The sequence below is a fragment of the Cricetulus griseus genome, chromosome 2 (assembly GCF_003668045.3).
Source record: "Cricetulus griseus strain 17A/GY chromosome 2, alternate assembly CriGri-PICRH-1.0, whole genome shotgun sequence".
Lineage (NCBI taxonomy): Eukaryota > Metazoa > Chordata > Mammalia > Rodentia > Cricetidae > Cricetulus > Cricetulus griseus.
In genome coordinates, this window is record NC_048595.1 from 416,143,169 (window position 1) to 416,159,397 (window position 16,229).

A 16,229-nucleotide genomic window follows, 5' to 3' on the forward strand; every position below is an offset into this window, starting at 1 on the left:
GTTTCTGTCATGTACTACTCCTAACATAGCTGTTTTTGTTGATACTTCTTGGAGATAAGTTTAGGTCAGTGTGTTATTTTTGACCTCCCACTAACATTTAAAATCAATGTTATTTGAGTCAATTGTAAACACAATATTATGGGACTGTTCTTGTACTAGGTAGAATTTAATTAGACTTAATTCTCAGGCAGATGGATAGACACAATCCCTACTTCTCAAAAAGAATATGCTTTTTCTTAAAGAAGAACATGCACTTAAAATTGTGATAGCTTGGCTGGTAAGAAGGTTAGGCCGATTAAGACACTTGCTGTCAATCATGATGACCATAGGTCTATCCCTGAAAACCACAAGGTAGAAGGAGAAGAGAGAACCAACTCCTTTAGTTGCCCAATGACTTCCATAGTCAAAACTTGGAATGCATGCACGAATACTCTCTCTCTCTCTCTCTCTCTCTCTCTCTCTCTCTCTCTCTCTCTCAATGGAAACATTTAAATTTTAAAAATTATACATAGCAACTTTTGCCCTCACTTGAAATTCAGTATTTACTATTACCCACCATGATGGTACATGCCTTTTAATCTTAGGACTCAGGAGGCAGAGGCAGGAAGATCACAGATCAAGGCCAATCTGGTCTACATAGTGAGTTCCAGGACAACCAAAGCTACATAGTGAGATGCTGTCTCAAAATAAAATAAAATTACTGTTGAATTTATTCTATATATGAGCAATCCAAATAACCCTGTTTTGTCTCAAATTTCTTGAAAAGCATCTGTAGTATCCCTTTTAAAACAAACGAAATGGGAATTAATGACCTATTTCTAATTTTTCTGCATATTTTGGAATTAAGCTAACAAAGCAGTCTGCTAGAACATAGATGGCAAAGGGCTGGTTGGCGGATGCTTCTCTTCTGGAGCCAGGCTTGTGGCTTCAGCAACCTTGCAGCCCCATCATTCATTTGCATAATGGATGCCTTTTTATCCATTATGCAAATGGTATGAGAGGAAAATTAGGCAATAAGGGAAGACGAAAGGAGAAAATTGCTCTTGCTTGTTTTAATATTCTATTTATAAGCAAGTGCTGTGGGCTTCAAAAGGCTGAGACTCATGGTATCCCTGCCTCTGGAACTTGTTCTCACCTTTCTCTTATGAGGTTTTTCAGGGAGTAAAGTTGGTTTTTCTTCTGTTTCTTTTGTTGGATCATCTGATCAAAATAGTCATGTTGAATCCAAGGAGAACCAACTCAAATGCTCTTCTTTTCAAAATAGATTTTATTTCTATATTTAAATGATTTATTTTTGTGTGCATATATGTGTGTATGCACATATGTGTGTATGCACATGCACATGTGTGTGGATTACATGGACGACTAACACAGAATGGTCAATTTCTTAGAACTGTAGGTACAGGCAGCTGTGAGCCACTGGACACGGATGTTGGAAACCCAACTCAGGTCCACTGCAGTACTCCCTTAACCACTGGAGCATCTCTTCAACCCCTCTGTCTTTGAAACTGATTTTTTTTGTGTGTGTGAGAGAGAGATGGGAACAGAAAATAATGTCTATTCAGTAGGACTACATATCAGTCACTGACATAAGTAAACTGTACTGAATGAGTTCAGCCCTTACTCCTTTATTGGTCCTTACTTTTTTAATGTTAGCTAGTCATGTTTTAATATTCTATTTTTCAAAAGATGAGGAGTCGGGACAGAGAAGTTTAGTAGCACATCCAAATCACATATTGATGAGGCGTCAAAGCCAGGATGTAAACTCTTGCTGGTTCAAGAATTAGGGACCATTTTCTGCACAATTTATGAGATACTGTTCATAGAATAAGCTATTCATAAAACTTTCCTGGAGTTTATTTTGCAAATGTAAACCAAAGCCCAGAAAGGGCTAAACATCTAGGCTCACACATCCATTTCATTAGTAAAGTATAGAAAATGATGACAGGAGCTAGCGTTCATCTTTCTTATTTCTGTAACAAAGCCACTGACTAGAGTACCAGGCAGGTGGTCACAGTGAATTTATACTTAGGAAGCAGAGGTTGCTGAATGCATGAAATTTGTTCTCTCCTTTGTTATTTTCATTCATGTCTGCACCCCAGTTATTGGGTGGTACCACACACAGTCAGAGTGGGTCTTGCTTCCTCAGTTAAATAAGGTGACAGAGATCAACCATCATACATAGCTTCTGAATTGGAGCAACTTAGGCAAGGTGATTGTCTTTCTAATACTTTCTTTTACATATGGAAACATCTCTTGGTTTTATTCTAGTAGATGAGTTAGATAAATGCATAACAGACCCAGTTCTGTGTCTTCCCTTGTTGTTTCACTGTTAGTGTTCTCACAACAGAGGTGGTCATGTAGTGCCTCAGGATGAAATTGGCTTGCCAATACATATCCATGGCTCTTCCAGGGGTGTGACCTTGATATGTTGTGGTTACACCTCAAGTTCCTGCTTATGGCAACATAGGGAGGGGTGTACAAAGAGCAATGGCTCTTCTGTTCCCTCAGCTCATTATAAAGGATGCTTAGACATGAAAGATGCCAGACACTGAGCATGACCTCTTGCAATGTAGTTTTGTTGCTGATCACCTTTCATGGTTGCATAACCTACCCACAGCCACCAAGAGCCATCTGCCACTTGGTAATTTCTTTGAAATGTTAATGGCCTTGTATTAAAATCTTGCTTACTTTTTCTGACTCTCTCCTTTATCTCTGTTTATCTTGTAAGCTCCCATGTACTATTTCTGTCAAATCTTAAATGCTACCTCTCTGTAAAGCTTCTCTGAATCTTTAAGGTAGTGTTATACACAAATGTACAGCAGGTAACTTCCAATTATCCATTAAATGAAAATATTTCCAACTTAAAAAAGTTTGCAACTCCATGTCTTATAAACTAATTATACATGTATTGTATGTTTATATTTAATTTACAAGCTAAGCTTTAAATCAAGGAGCAATAACATAATCCAAACCCCATTTATCTGAATTATTTCTACTATGAATTTTCTACTAGATTCTCTAGTGACTAAGTGACTGGCCCAGTCTCAGTTCTAACAAATTATTAATTGGGTGTTGTCTTTTATTATACTTTCTAGAAATCACTAGCGCAAAAGTCTAAGAGAAGAAATTTGTTGACTGAAACAGCATGTAGAATTGTGAAGAGCTATATCCATAGAATCCACATGGACCTTGACATTACCTTGTTCAAGAGTTTTCCCCATCCCCTCTAGAGCCCTTTAGTACTTCTAAATGTATTTCAGTGATTTGACAAGCATTTAGTCCTAGTTAACAGTAACATTGTTGGTTGCTTACATTTTGGATGCTATTGCATTCATGCTCCATCTCTGAACAAGTATGGTAGGTATAACTAGCAGGTTAAGTAGCAGGTAGTGCTCACAGGAGTAGAGTCTAGATGCTTCTTAGAAATCCCATAACAAGGATGCTCACCTTTACTCTAAGGAATTATGCACTGTTGGAACAAATTTTATAAGTATAGCTACATAGGGCTTCAGAATTAGCAATTGTCTAGGTGATTGACACCATTTTACAAATGAATATGCGAAAGCTTCAATTCATTGTGTGCTCTGATGCTGAATGACTAGTTGGTTAAAAACTGCAATTAGAACCTGCTACTCTGGTTCTCTAGCACCATACTCCTTCATTTACTTGGCAGTTTTGATAAATTGTACATTTCAATTATCCATGGCCTTTAAATAGGAGATGTAATAATAACAATAACACTTCATATCCTTTTGGAACTGAGATAAAATATAAATTAATAAACAGATACCATGAATAACTGTAAATCAAAAGCTAATGAAGGAAACAAGATTAAAAATTGAGGCACCTCAAGTTTCTTTTGAATCATATAGGTTGTTGGCTATTCGCTGTTTTTTTTTTTTCTCACTTCGTATAGGCAGTATGCATATGTGCGTCTTACATCAATATGCTAGTGGAATCCCTATAATGTTTTTCTATAAAGTGAATATCTCTTCATCTTTTGCTGATATTTTAATGTCTGCATATAAGGTCAGACTGGGAGATTTTACTCTGAAGTTTGGAAGAATAAGAGTCCTCTACCTTTCCCCCATGACTATTCCGAATGTTGCCTTTTTGGTCAGTGGTACCTGATCTTCTGTTCTCCAAAATGCATTCTGAAACAATCACCTAAGACTGACATAATTCTTGTCACTTGAGAACAAGTGAAATGGAGCGGGTCCAAGCCCCTGAAGTTCTTGTTCCAGAGTTTCTGATGTGCATCCTAAGCCATGTAACTTGGCTCTGTGAGGATTACATCTTTCCACACAAAAAGATGGCTCCATTTGGATTGAAGTGAAGATTCAGGATGAAGGTCACACTGATTTCCCCTTGTTATGTTCCCATCATTCACAGCTTTCTCATCTATAAACTAAGCCTTTGTTTTGCTCCTGTGGGCTGTGACTGTCTCAGGAATATTTTGCTAATAACTAGCTGAGTTTGAATCCAGCTCTATGCCCCTGTCAATTTCCATCTCATGACCCCAATTAATTAGGAGTTTTATTTTGTGCCTTTTGATAATTTTCTCAGTACTTGATTGAAATTTGTAATTTGGGGTTCAAGCTTACATGAGAAGATATTCCTTTAGTTATAATTATTTTAGCTATTCAATTTAAATAGTGTTTCAGGATTAAAAGGACTTTGGATTAGCTGTTGCCACGCCTGTGATCTGTGTTACCTGGATGTAAAGCTAGCTGATTAAAGTTGGTTGCTGCAGTGATATTACTTTTATTCTATCAGTGTTAAACTCTGAAGACCAGGTACTTCGTTACAAGTTAGTCTTGTTCCTGAGACCTGAGAGGTGCCTTGAATGCTTTATTGTTTCCATGTGTGTTGTGCTTCTTCAAAACAGAAATGGAAATTATGTTTATATGTTTGCTGTAATAGAATTATTTTCAAAACACTCTTTTCTCTCTTCTTCATTTTCCTTCAGTAGTTCTCAGAAAACATTGTACAGCCCTATATTATTGTTGGGAATCACTACCATTTTCTATCTGAGTTTGAATAATTCAGGGCATAAAGGCAACATATGGGAACATTTTTCTCAGTTCTTAAGGAAACCAAATCCCTTTATGGCCCTGATCTCGGGAAAACACAACGAAGAGGGAAGCTTATTCCTTTAATTAGACTGTAGTGTGTAAGTAGCTGCTGTGCCCATAATGTGAGTTTAAGTCATGGCATCTGATCCTAGACAAACACACTCACACCACACACATAGCAGAACTAAAGCTCACGGTTGGCTTGTGTTCCTGATGGAGCCTTTGAATTCCCACTACAAAGCACATAAGCCTATGAGGGCTCCTGGTTACTAAAAACTCTCTCCTGTGGGCTAGAAACCCATAGTTAAAATTACCCCAGAATTTGCTTGGGTGAATCCATAAGTCATAATTTGGTCATTGAGTTTCATCCTATTTGTTTCTTTTGAGGCTGATTATTCAAAAGTTAGCGGCTATAGAATAGCTTTTCTTTCTTTTCTTTTTTCTTCCCTGGGAGCCTGGTATTTTTTTCCCCTGTGCAGGCTAGATGAATGATGCTGTAATTAGCTATGGTGACCTTGCTAGGCTATCATCCATCAGTCATGGCCACATAGTCAACAAAATGTGTGCTGTTTTCTAGTATGATGGTAACTAAATCAGGACTAAGGAGGTGACAGCCTGTCTAACTTATTCTGGGCACCATTCTTCTTTTGCCATTGTTATTTTGTTTTTTATTTTAGTTTTTGTTTTCAGAGTAGGTGAAATGTTGCCCTGAGGGTGGAAATAACAAGTTATTCACTAAATATCTAAAATGTATGTCAGAAAACTAGTCAATGAAAGAATGAAGTCAATACTAAGGCAACCTAATCCTAGGAAATATTAAACACTAATTACTGCATGGTAGTAATTTATGTTTATATTCAGCTAACTACAAAGCTGAATACATTGAATATGGCTTATACTTTGAATGTGAAATTTAAAATATTGGTAATGCTGCCTCTCATAGAGGAATATTGGGTGCGTTCAGACTTCTGCCCAAGCTTAGTCCATATCTCTTTAGAAATTTAACATGATGAGGTTTGCATAAAAAAGGTCTTTATTCTTATAAATGGATTTAAATAAGATATTATTTATGAAATGATGTAATGGTGCACTTTGGGAAAAATATGACCACCATCTTAATTTCACTTTTTGTCTATTTTATATTCATTTTGTCTTTATTGTAGTCTCATTTCAGTTTTCATTTTTATAACCTATTTTAGCTATCCTTTGTCTCTTTTCTTTAATTTTGTATAATATACCCCATACTTTAATTTAATACCAAAAGGATACTAAGTTTATTAAACCCTAAATGGAAAATTATTAGTATAGGGGTTACATTTAGCCAAAAAATGCAAGAGAATACAAAAAAAAAAAAGAGCTTTCATTCTTGGTCTCTTCTAGCTGTATTTTCTAAGTTGATTATGTGACCTCTAAAAACACAGAGTTTGCCATCTCCCCTTTGGCCTCTTACCAATGCTGGACCCACACTGAGCTGGAGCCTGCAGATCCTCTAATAAACAAACGAAATGAAAGGTCACCTTTCCTACTGTTCACTTGATATGAGACCCCTGGGTTTTTAAGCCTCTTTTGCAGATTGCTTTTAATAGTTAGGGCAGTGAAGCCACATTTGCAGAGGCCTGGTCCCTAAGTAGTGGAAATACTCTCAGTGATGCTGTCATATTCAGCTTTGTGGTGCGTCCTGGACAAGTGACAGAAGTGATTTGTGATTTGTATTTTTAATAAGAGGAAGAAATAAGAAATGAAATACACACCTGCAACTGCTCCACATATCTTTGTCACAGCTCCTAGTCTCCTCTCTTGGTACCAGGACTTCAGCTGTCTGCTCTATTCTAGATACCATGAGGTATCCGAAACCATGCAGGTGGCGTTATCCTTTGCTTGGGTTACCTGTGTTTAGCTTTTCAGTTGCAATATGCCCGTCAAATTAACTTATTAAATAGTGCTTACCTGCATCAAGCATTTCTTAAGGACATGACCAAGATTTTGAAACATAACTTCTGTAGCTATGAATGTTACAGAATTGTAATTTTCTCATTATCCTAGCAAAATATCATAGTATCATAATCTTTCTGATTTTCTCCTGCCATTTGTATTTGAACAGTCTTGCTGAATATCCTCTATATAATAAAGCTTTTGTGCTGACATTATAAAAACAATGTTCAGCCATTAGTATTTCCACACACACATATACACACACATGTGCACATGCGTGTGTGGGTGCACGAATGGGCAATTCTTTTTCCTTTCTGCCCAGATGGGCAAAGATGAAAAAAACCCACTAATTTAATTATTTACAGAAGATCCATCTTAGGGACAAGTCACTCAGAGTTGGACACGCTTTCATGACTGGCCCAGCACTTACTCATTTGCTTTGTGCAATAAAGCTATATGATGAATTATGCTTCAGTATATATACATTTGGTTATTTCCTTTCATGCCCTATTAGAAATTTTTCTGAAATGCTGATTTGTCCCAATGAAAGGAAGAAATTCTGAGACAGCTTGATCTGTTCATACTGCTTTCCAAGGCAACAAGAATGAAAAACTTTGCTGAGCCATGTCTGTGTAAGGGCAGATACCTCTCTCTTTTGTTCCCCTTCTTATGTTGAGTAGATAAAAGGCAGGACCTCCTAGCCATCGACACCAAATGTTGCCTGTTTGTCTTTGGAATCACGCATCCATACTGTGATTTATAAAACAGTGACTCTCAATCTGTTTAGGCATTGACTTAATGAGATCATTATACTAACTATAAGAAAATACAAGTACCTTTCAAAAATGTCAGGATAAATTCTGCTTAACAATCTGTGTGACTGTGAGATGATGTGAATTCCTTAGACTCCTCTACAGATTCAAGAAATCTAGGACTTTGTTTCCATGTGTAAAATATGAGGAAAGGAAAGACAGGGTACATCTTATTTTCTTCAGTTTATGCAGACTACTTAGTTATGGTTCCTTAATGCAGATGATCAAGGAAACTGAATAGGCATTTTGTGTTACCCCCAATTCACATAAAATTATTAATTATTATATTTGGGCTTATACAAAATGTTGCCTAGAAGAAGCTGTGACATTAATGTCCGTCGTTCTAAAACCTGTGGGGAGAAATGGTGTCCCTATGTCTTTTTTTTTTTTTTTTTTACATAACTTATCCTTAAAACACAAAATAGTGTAGCTGGACCAAGCTGAACAGTTTTGCCGTCATCTGCTGCTGTAAAACTATGATAATCAATTAAACCTCACTTTTGTTTGTAGAAAAAATAGACTTTCTACCCCAGAGATATAAATGCATGAGGCAAATGCCTTCCTTGAGTTACAGTTGAGGAATAATGTCCTTTGACCTCATGCCTTTGGTTTGTCATTACAGTCAACTGTAGTCAGGGGTTCAGCATCTGCACAGCCAACATCTGCTCTTTGGGGAAGGATAGCCTAAAGAATGTAAGTATGGAAATCAGTATATCAGTGTCCAAGCTTTTAAAAAAAATGGTGGCGTGGCTGTCACTGGCTTCAGTTAATCAATAATTATTTATTGATGTCTCAGTAGATGAAAAGCATTATGCAAGCTTACCAGAGGAATATAAAATAACACAAGTCATGAACTCCTTCCCAAGCAGCTCACAATCTCTTTGACAGAAAATAAATTACTGTGTGATTCTCTTAACTTGGTTACCATTCCATTTTTGTAAGTTGCTGCTGTTCAGATAGAGAGGCTACAATTATCAAACCTCACACTTGACAAAGACTTTGCTTTGTAAGCTAGTTCAGGTACTCACAAGCTCCTCACAGTGCCTGCCATTAGTCATGTGCCTTGTCTCTCCCACAGCTGGTTAATTGTTTGTCTTTTATTTGACTCTCAGCTTCTAGTGAGGCAATGGTAGGAAAACAAGTTTTCAGTCTCTGTGTGGTTCTTGCCTTCCAGTTTGGACAGTAGTGGGTGACCTTAAAGCAATTAAAAACTACTTAGATCCTAAATCTTCCCACTATAGCCAATAATGTCCCCTGCTGCCCAAGGAGCTCTCCCAGGATTTAATGGATTGATGGATGACTATCTCCCTGTCCATATAGCCATCCATCCTTCTTCTGGAAGGCAGATACTCCAGGCAATTTTTTGTTTGTTTGTTTTTCGAGACAGGGTTTCTTTGTAGCTTTGGAGCCTGTCCTGGAACTCACTCTGTAGACCAGGCTGGCTTCGAAGTCTGCCTCCTGAGCACTGGCATGAAATGCATGTGCCCCACAGACTGGCACAAAAATGCTGCTCCACTGGTGAACTCAGCAGGTACACTTTCCATAAGAGTTGCCTGTGCCTGAACAGAAAGAAGTCTGAGACCCACTCTTTGCTTCCTTTTCAATGAGGATTTCCTAAATTACTGGCTGGCTTTTTCCTCTCCAACACTTTATGATACCTCTGCCTAATTTCTTTGTGGAACACAGACATGTTTAAGTAAATTCCTTCCTGTTCCCATCTTCTTCTGACTCAAAGCATCTTCTCTGGCATAGGCTTTGCATTACAGTAAATGTGATTGCCTGTTGTATAAAACTCATTTCATTTGGGGCTTAAGAGGAGCAACATAGAAGTTGAAAAGAGTAAGTTTTATTGACTTTTCTGCTGTCCAAAATAATCATCACGTTCAAGAATTTATCAAGGATGAGAGAGACAGCTCAGTGGGTAACACATTGGCTATGTAAGCATGGGGGCTTTGATTTAGATGCCCAGAATCAACACAAAGCAGTTGCCTGTAATCCCAGCACTTCGGTGGTATGATGGGAAAATCTCCAGAAGCTGGTGGGTCACACCAATGTAGCATATGCAGTGCAAACTAGAGACCCTATCGCAAACAAGATGAAAGTTAGATTTTTTTCTGACCTGCACATGTGTGCCAGGGCACATGTGTGCCCATTCTCATAAACAAACATGCACAGGCATACACCAGCATCTTAAATATACAAAGAACTTTTCGAGAATTGATTTTTTTCCAGAAGACCTTTTTTGGTTGCCTTATTGTATTTTGTAAAGAATGTTTAGCACTTGTTTGATAATACTCACTGAGTTGATATCATAACGCTCTGTCATTTGAGAAAGGCAAAGACCTTGTTGATAGGCAAGATTCTTTTCTATAATTTATATCTCTGCAAAATAGCTATTTTCTCCCTCAGAACCCAAAATATTTTACTTCATTTTCCATCTAAGACATTAATGAAACAATTAGGAATAGAGAAGTATGGAAATTATATTACATATTTACTCCACAGCAGTATGGAATCAAAATTAAAATCACAGGCCCTGAAGCAAGTCTTATTAAATATGATTCTGCCACCTACAAGCTGTGTGAATTCAGGAAAGTCACTTAACTTTACTGTATCTCTTTCCTCATTTGTAATACAGGAATGACAATGGCTTGGTTGTGTTAGTGTAAGCCACAAGTGAGTGCATCTGTATGTATACTTAGACCAGAGCGTGTCAGGTACCCAGTAGCATAAACTATTAGAAACTGTTATTTTCACCAGATATATTGGTTATTTTGAATGAAAGTATGAAATCTCTTTGTTTATACACAGATCTTTACATCTGTTCCTGTTTTATTTTGTTTGTTTGTTTCTTATTTCCCATTTTCAGCATTCCATCCATGAAACCATATTCTATTTTCATACATGTATATTCTGGCCATCTATCTCTTCCTGTAGACAATGTTTTTAAGTATTTTGTGTGCCTTCTCTGCAAGCACACACTATAAGAGGTCAAGTGGTTTATTGAAGAGAAAACAGTGGCCAGGACTTTAACTGGAATGGTGTATATGATGGCTGCTGATATGACAGCTGCTGGTTTTGTGCAATACCTTCCTGCATGTGTTTAGATATTTGCAGCAAAGTAAATGCTATGATCCTTTTGATCTCTATTTAACTCCCATATTTACCCTTAGGTTCTCATCCTAATTTAGCACACACTTAGCAAGAATTTTCCCTCACTGCTGTAGTGTATTGCATGCCCACCATTTTTGAGTATTTCTACAGAAAAAAAATATGTTTTTATTAGCTTAAACTAATTGAAACTATCTACCCATATTTACTAACTGTTAATCTTATCCATTGAAAGATGAAGATGAATAAAATACAGATTTGTGCTCAAGGTATTCGCACTTAATACATCATGTCTTCTATTGTTTCCTTCTGAGAGAAAGCATGCATGGTGTTTATATCCACAGTGCACTGGCATAGTAGGGCTGATCCCTAAATAATATAGCTATCATAATAATATAGGCTGATCCCTAAATAATATGTTTCAAGGTGGTACTGTCTTGATGGAGTCGTTCTTTCTTGCTTCCTGAAGGAATTCTTTGCTCCTTTTTCTACCTACCAGACCATATTAACAAACTTAAAACAAGTATGCCTCTGAATGTAACTATAGTGTTCCCACAAACCCACTCCATGTTCAGAAACCTAAAACAGTAGCATGCCTCAGCTGCCAGTATACATGGATACTGGCTTCCTGTCTGCCTAGCAACTCCATGGAATGCTGTGTTAACAAATTGTCCTATATATTGCAACTAATTGATAAAAACATTACTGTTATTTTTTAAATCTATAAATTTACTTGGGGACTTAAATTGGTACAGAATTAACAAGACAGGAATTGTTTACTGCATAAGAGAAAAAAATAAATCATTTTTATAAATTAGAATATATTCTGTGTGACTTGTGTTTGTTTGTTAGATTTTACTTGAGGGGAGAATTCTAAATTGCCTATGTCCAAAGAGGAGAGTGGATATAATTACCAAAAATTATAAAAACCCTGAAAATATTTCTCCTAAGGTATACAGATAATTGGAGTAGGATTTTTTTGTCATGTTTTCTTAGATTATTTGGATAATTGCCTCCATTTTCCACTTGATTTAGTGTAAGTAGACACAGCTTGAGTTTTTTCAGGAGACTGTTACAAATATTTTCTAAGCAGAGTCATTCAAACCCAAATGATTGATCATGCAAAACTTTAGTATAGCCAATGTGATTAGAATTGTTTACCTGGTAGTTGGGCCTGATATATTTCGCACATGATGTAATAATTTCCCCGTCTGGTAGTTGCATTCTGAAATATTTTTTATTATTAAACCCTGAACAAAAATAGTCATTTCCCTTTGTTTATAATTCACTGAACATATTTGGATTAACACTCCAAATGTTAAATTGAGGCCTTAGTAAACAGTGCTCATGAATGTTGTGTTGGTTACTTTTCTTATCACCATGATCAAATATCTGACATGAAGCAACTTAAGGAATGAAGAAATTATTTAGGTTCATAGTATGAAAAGACTTGGTTCATCATGACCGAGCAGGCAGACTTGGGGGCAAGAGTTTCATTGCATCGCATCTTCAATCAGGAAGCAGAGAGGGATGAATGCAGGTGCTCCTCCAGCTTCCTCTTGTGCACCACCTTTAGCCCCCTTCTTAATCAGTCTAAGCCACAGAACATGCAATACTGCCATTCTGCTTGGGGAAGGTCCCTTCATCAGTTCAACTTCTCTGAAAATGGAGGCTCAGACATGCCTAGGAGTGTGTCTTCTAACTTGACAGCAAATTCTAAATCCTGTCAAGATGGCAATGAGTATTAACCAATTTGTGTATGTAGACTGGGATGGTACAGCACACTAAAGAAAAAGAGGGTTTCACATTATCAAATTCAATGAATGGATTCAGTTGGTAATTCTGAGAGAATTATTCAAATAATGTGAAGAAAAATTTAAGTTGTTGTATTATGTAATCAAACAGAAGTTATCCAGAAAGTCAAGATTTGAGAAAAATTTTGTTACATTCATAATCTAGTAGTTAATTTGGCAAAAAACAATAAAAAGCTATATTTCTTTCTTAAAAGACCTGACTTGCATTATTTGACAAGTATTAATAGATTTTCGTTAAACATATTCATAATAGTCAGGATTTTTCAATTTTCTCATTAGTCAATTGAAAATAATTAACATACTTTTCATATGTGTAGATGAGTTCATTCTACTACTTTATCACTGAGATTTTTAGAGTTTCATATTGAGGTTGAAATTGACTTTAAAAGCAGGTAGCACATTAGGGAAACTTGGCAAAATGGCGTCAATGAATTTTAAAGTTAAAGCAATCATGTCAAGGTTCCCAGGAGGATACTTTCATTTCTGTATTTAATACAAATTATATTTGCATTAAAGGTAAATTTTCATGTGTTACATAAGCTGTAAAGGGATGTTAGTGGGTGTTGTCATAAATTATAGGTTATGTGGGAATGCCCTGGACCTGGGGTTTGGAAGAGATGCCCTCTCCTCTTGCAAGACACAAATATTTTGATTACAAAGATAAGGAGTATTTGAATACTGCACATGGGAGACCATAATCCTGCCTTCTTCCCACTGTCAGTAGTCAGGTAAGGAGGGATGGTGTGGATCTGTAATTCAAGTGTACTTGAACTTATTTTCAAGTAACTCCTGAGCTTATGTGTGTATGGGGGACTTGAAGACACCATTTTGGGAAAGTATTCCCCTTCACCACTCTTCCCAGTCCTGATAATTCCACCATGTTCAGATGCAACACTCAATAGAAACCACTCTCTGGCTCAATGGGCATGACTTGCCAGTGTCTCTGTTGTAGGTCACCAGGTCAAGAACTGCTCTGGCTTAGTTTTGCACTCTCATCTGTTTTGCTTCTATTTCTTCCATCACAAACTACTTCCCCTTCCTCTTGTTTCCTTACTTCTTTATCTCTTTTCTCCACTTCTCTCACTTTTACCATTTTTCGACCTTTGAATTCTTTTCCTTTAGAGACCAAACTACAAAATTACTTATCTTCCAGTGTTCATCTTTCTGAGAATTGTATTCTGTGTTATGTTGGATCAAGATTGGAAGTTTAAGTGATGGATACCAAAAGGAAGGATTTTTGTGCTATAGGTGAATGTTTCAAAAATGAGTAATGAATTTGTACAATCAAAGCCACATGAGAACATATGTGCTAAGTGTACTAAGATGTGACCAGAAAAAAAATGCAACTTTGTATCCTTGTCCTGAACTATAGGCATAAACATGGCCAGATTTTGTCCAAATGGTCAGAGGATCTTGTTTAATTTATACTGGGCAGCCAACTGCCAGGCTGGCCTGACTTGCCAAAAGCACTCCTTATGCCAATATAATTATATATGAAGCCATTTGATAGCATTGTGAACAAGCTGAAACACGTGACAAGGGGTTTGAAACTTATGAAGGACACTGGGAGTGAATAGTCTAGATTGAGTATCGAAGGACTTAACCCAGGATCTCTGTGGAGGTATCAGGTCTGCTGACTGTGGAGGTGGTTTCTGTTGGTCAACCAAATAAAACTAGTTTTCCTTAGCTTTACCATACTTTGCCAGGAACCAATGCTGACTGGAGGGATACCTAACAGCCTACATGGAAATAAGTCCATACAGTGTTTCACAAGTATGTGGGTAATGAAAGATTCAAAATAAACTGCTGAGTCATCCTTCCTTAAACCAAATCTAGGAACTGTGAAAAGTTATGAACAGAGCAAATCAACCTTCTGTGTGACTCATCTCAGCATTGGCAACTATTAATTTCTAGTAACCATCACTTTCCTTCCTATAAATCACAGTTTTGCCTTGAGCTTTCCAGTTGCAATACATCACTTAAAATGTAAAGGCCAGTATGACGTCCCCTTCTATGGTGCCATTTCTTTTTTGTAAGGCTCAGTTGTGTCTTTCCTAGGAAGAAACCATCCAACAATTAGACATTACCTTAAGAACATTTATATTCCTGAAGCATGCAAGTCAAAGCATTTTGGGTAGGTAAATTAGCACTGTGACGAGTCTTACATTGCCTGGGTGAAGATTCTTCTGCATTTCTCAGTATGTTCTGGGGAGGTTTAAAAATCTCAGACAAAAATCTCCTAATATGCTAGCAGCAAGGAGAATCATTGTGATCAGAGTGACCTTTTCAACGGGTAATTTGACAGACACTTGATAGACAGCATTCTCCTCATCTCTCAACCAACCTTTTATCTCCTTGCCATAAAATGAAGGAATGAAATTTTAACTCAGGAGATAAGATTCTCAATAGTCATTTGTTGCATATCTCCCTCAGTGCAGTCCCTTAAAATTTGAAAGCTCTTTCTTTTCAAGGTATTTTTTCATTACCTAGAGAAAACGTTTCCTTTAGGGAGATATTCTAAAACAATAGTACAGGTACCGAATCAAATTTCCCAGGTGTAGAAGGGACTCTTTAAGCTTGCTTAACACCGTTTGCTTGTTGTATTAAATGATGCTCTTGTGTCCTATAAGATGCAACTCAACTTTCAAAGGTGCCTTTCCTTATACTAAGAGAGTAGCTTTGACTTTGACAAAAATGTGGACTATGAGGTACCCAGTTAAAATACCCCAAGAAAAATAAAATTAAAAGCATTTACTGGTGAAATGAAGGCAATCAATTTGCAAATAAATGTGTTTTTAAAATGTAGCCCTGGGGTGACATGCAAATTCAGAAGACTAATATTTTCTCTGGGAAAAAGGTATTTTCTCTTGAAATCTGAAAATGCCACCAGAATGAAATGTTTGTTGATTGGTAAACATATCTACTTTCATTAAAATATTTTTATGGAGAAGTGTTCTCCTTTCTCCACATCATCTCCAGCATGAACTGTCATTGGTGTTTTTGATTTTGGCCATTCTGACAGGAGTAAAATGGTATCTCAGAGTTGTTTTGATTTGCATTTCCCTGATGGCTAAGGATGTTGAACACTTTCTTATGTGTCTTTCAGCCATTTTAGATTCCTCTATTGAGAATGGTCTATTTAGTTCTGTACCCCACTTTTTAATTGGATTGTTTGGTGTTTTGGAGACCAGCTTCTTGAGTTCTTTGTATATTTTAGAGATCAGCCCTCTGTCAGATGTGGGGTTGGTGAATTTCCTTTCCCAGTCTGTGCGCTGCTGTTTTGACTTGCTGACTGTGTCCTTTGCCTTACAGAAATTTCTCAGTTTCAGGAGGTCCCATTTATCAATTGTTCACCTCAGTGTCTGTGCTACTGCTGTAATGTTCAGGAAGCGGTCTCCTGTACCAATTAATTCAAGGGTATTTCTCACATTGTCTACTAATAGGTTTAGTGTAGCTGGATTTTTGTTGAGATTTTTGATCCA

The 16,229-nt window shown here is 37.0% G+C and overlaps 1 protein-coding gene across 5 annotated transcripts in view; it reads left to right on the forward strand.

Moving 5' to 3' along the window:
* LOC100770975 (partitioning defective 3 homolog B) overlaps positions 1 to 16,229 on the forward strand; it is a 1,032,377-nt gene that overhangs the window by 418,073 nt on the left and 598,075 nt on the right. The window lies entirely within an intron of this gene.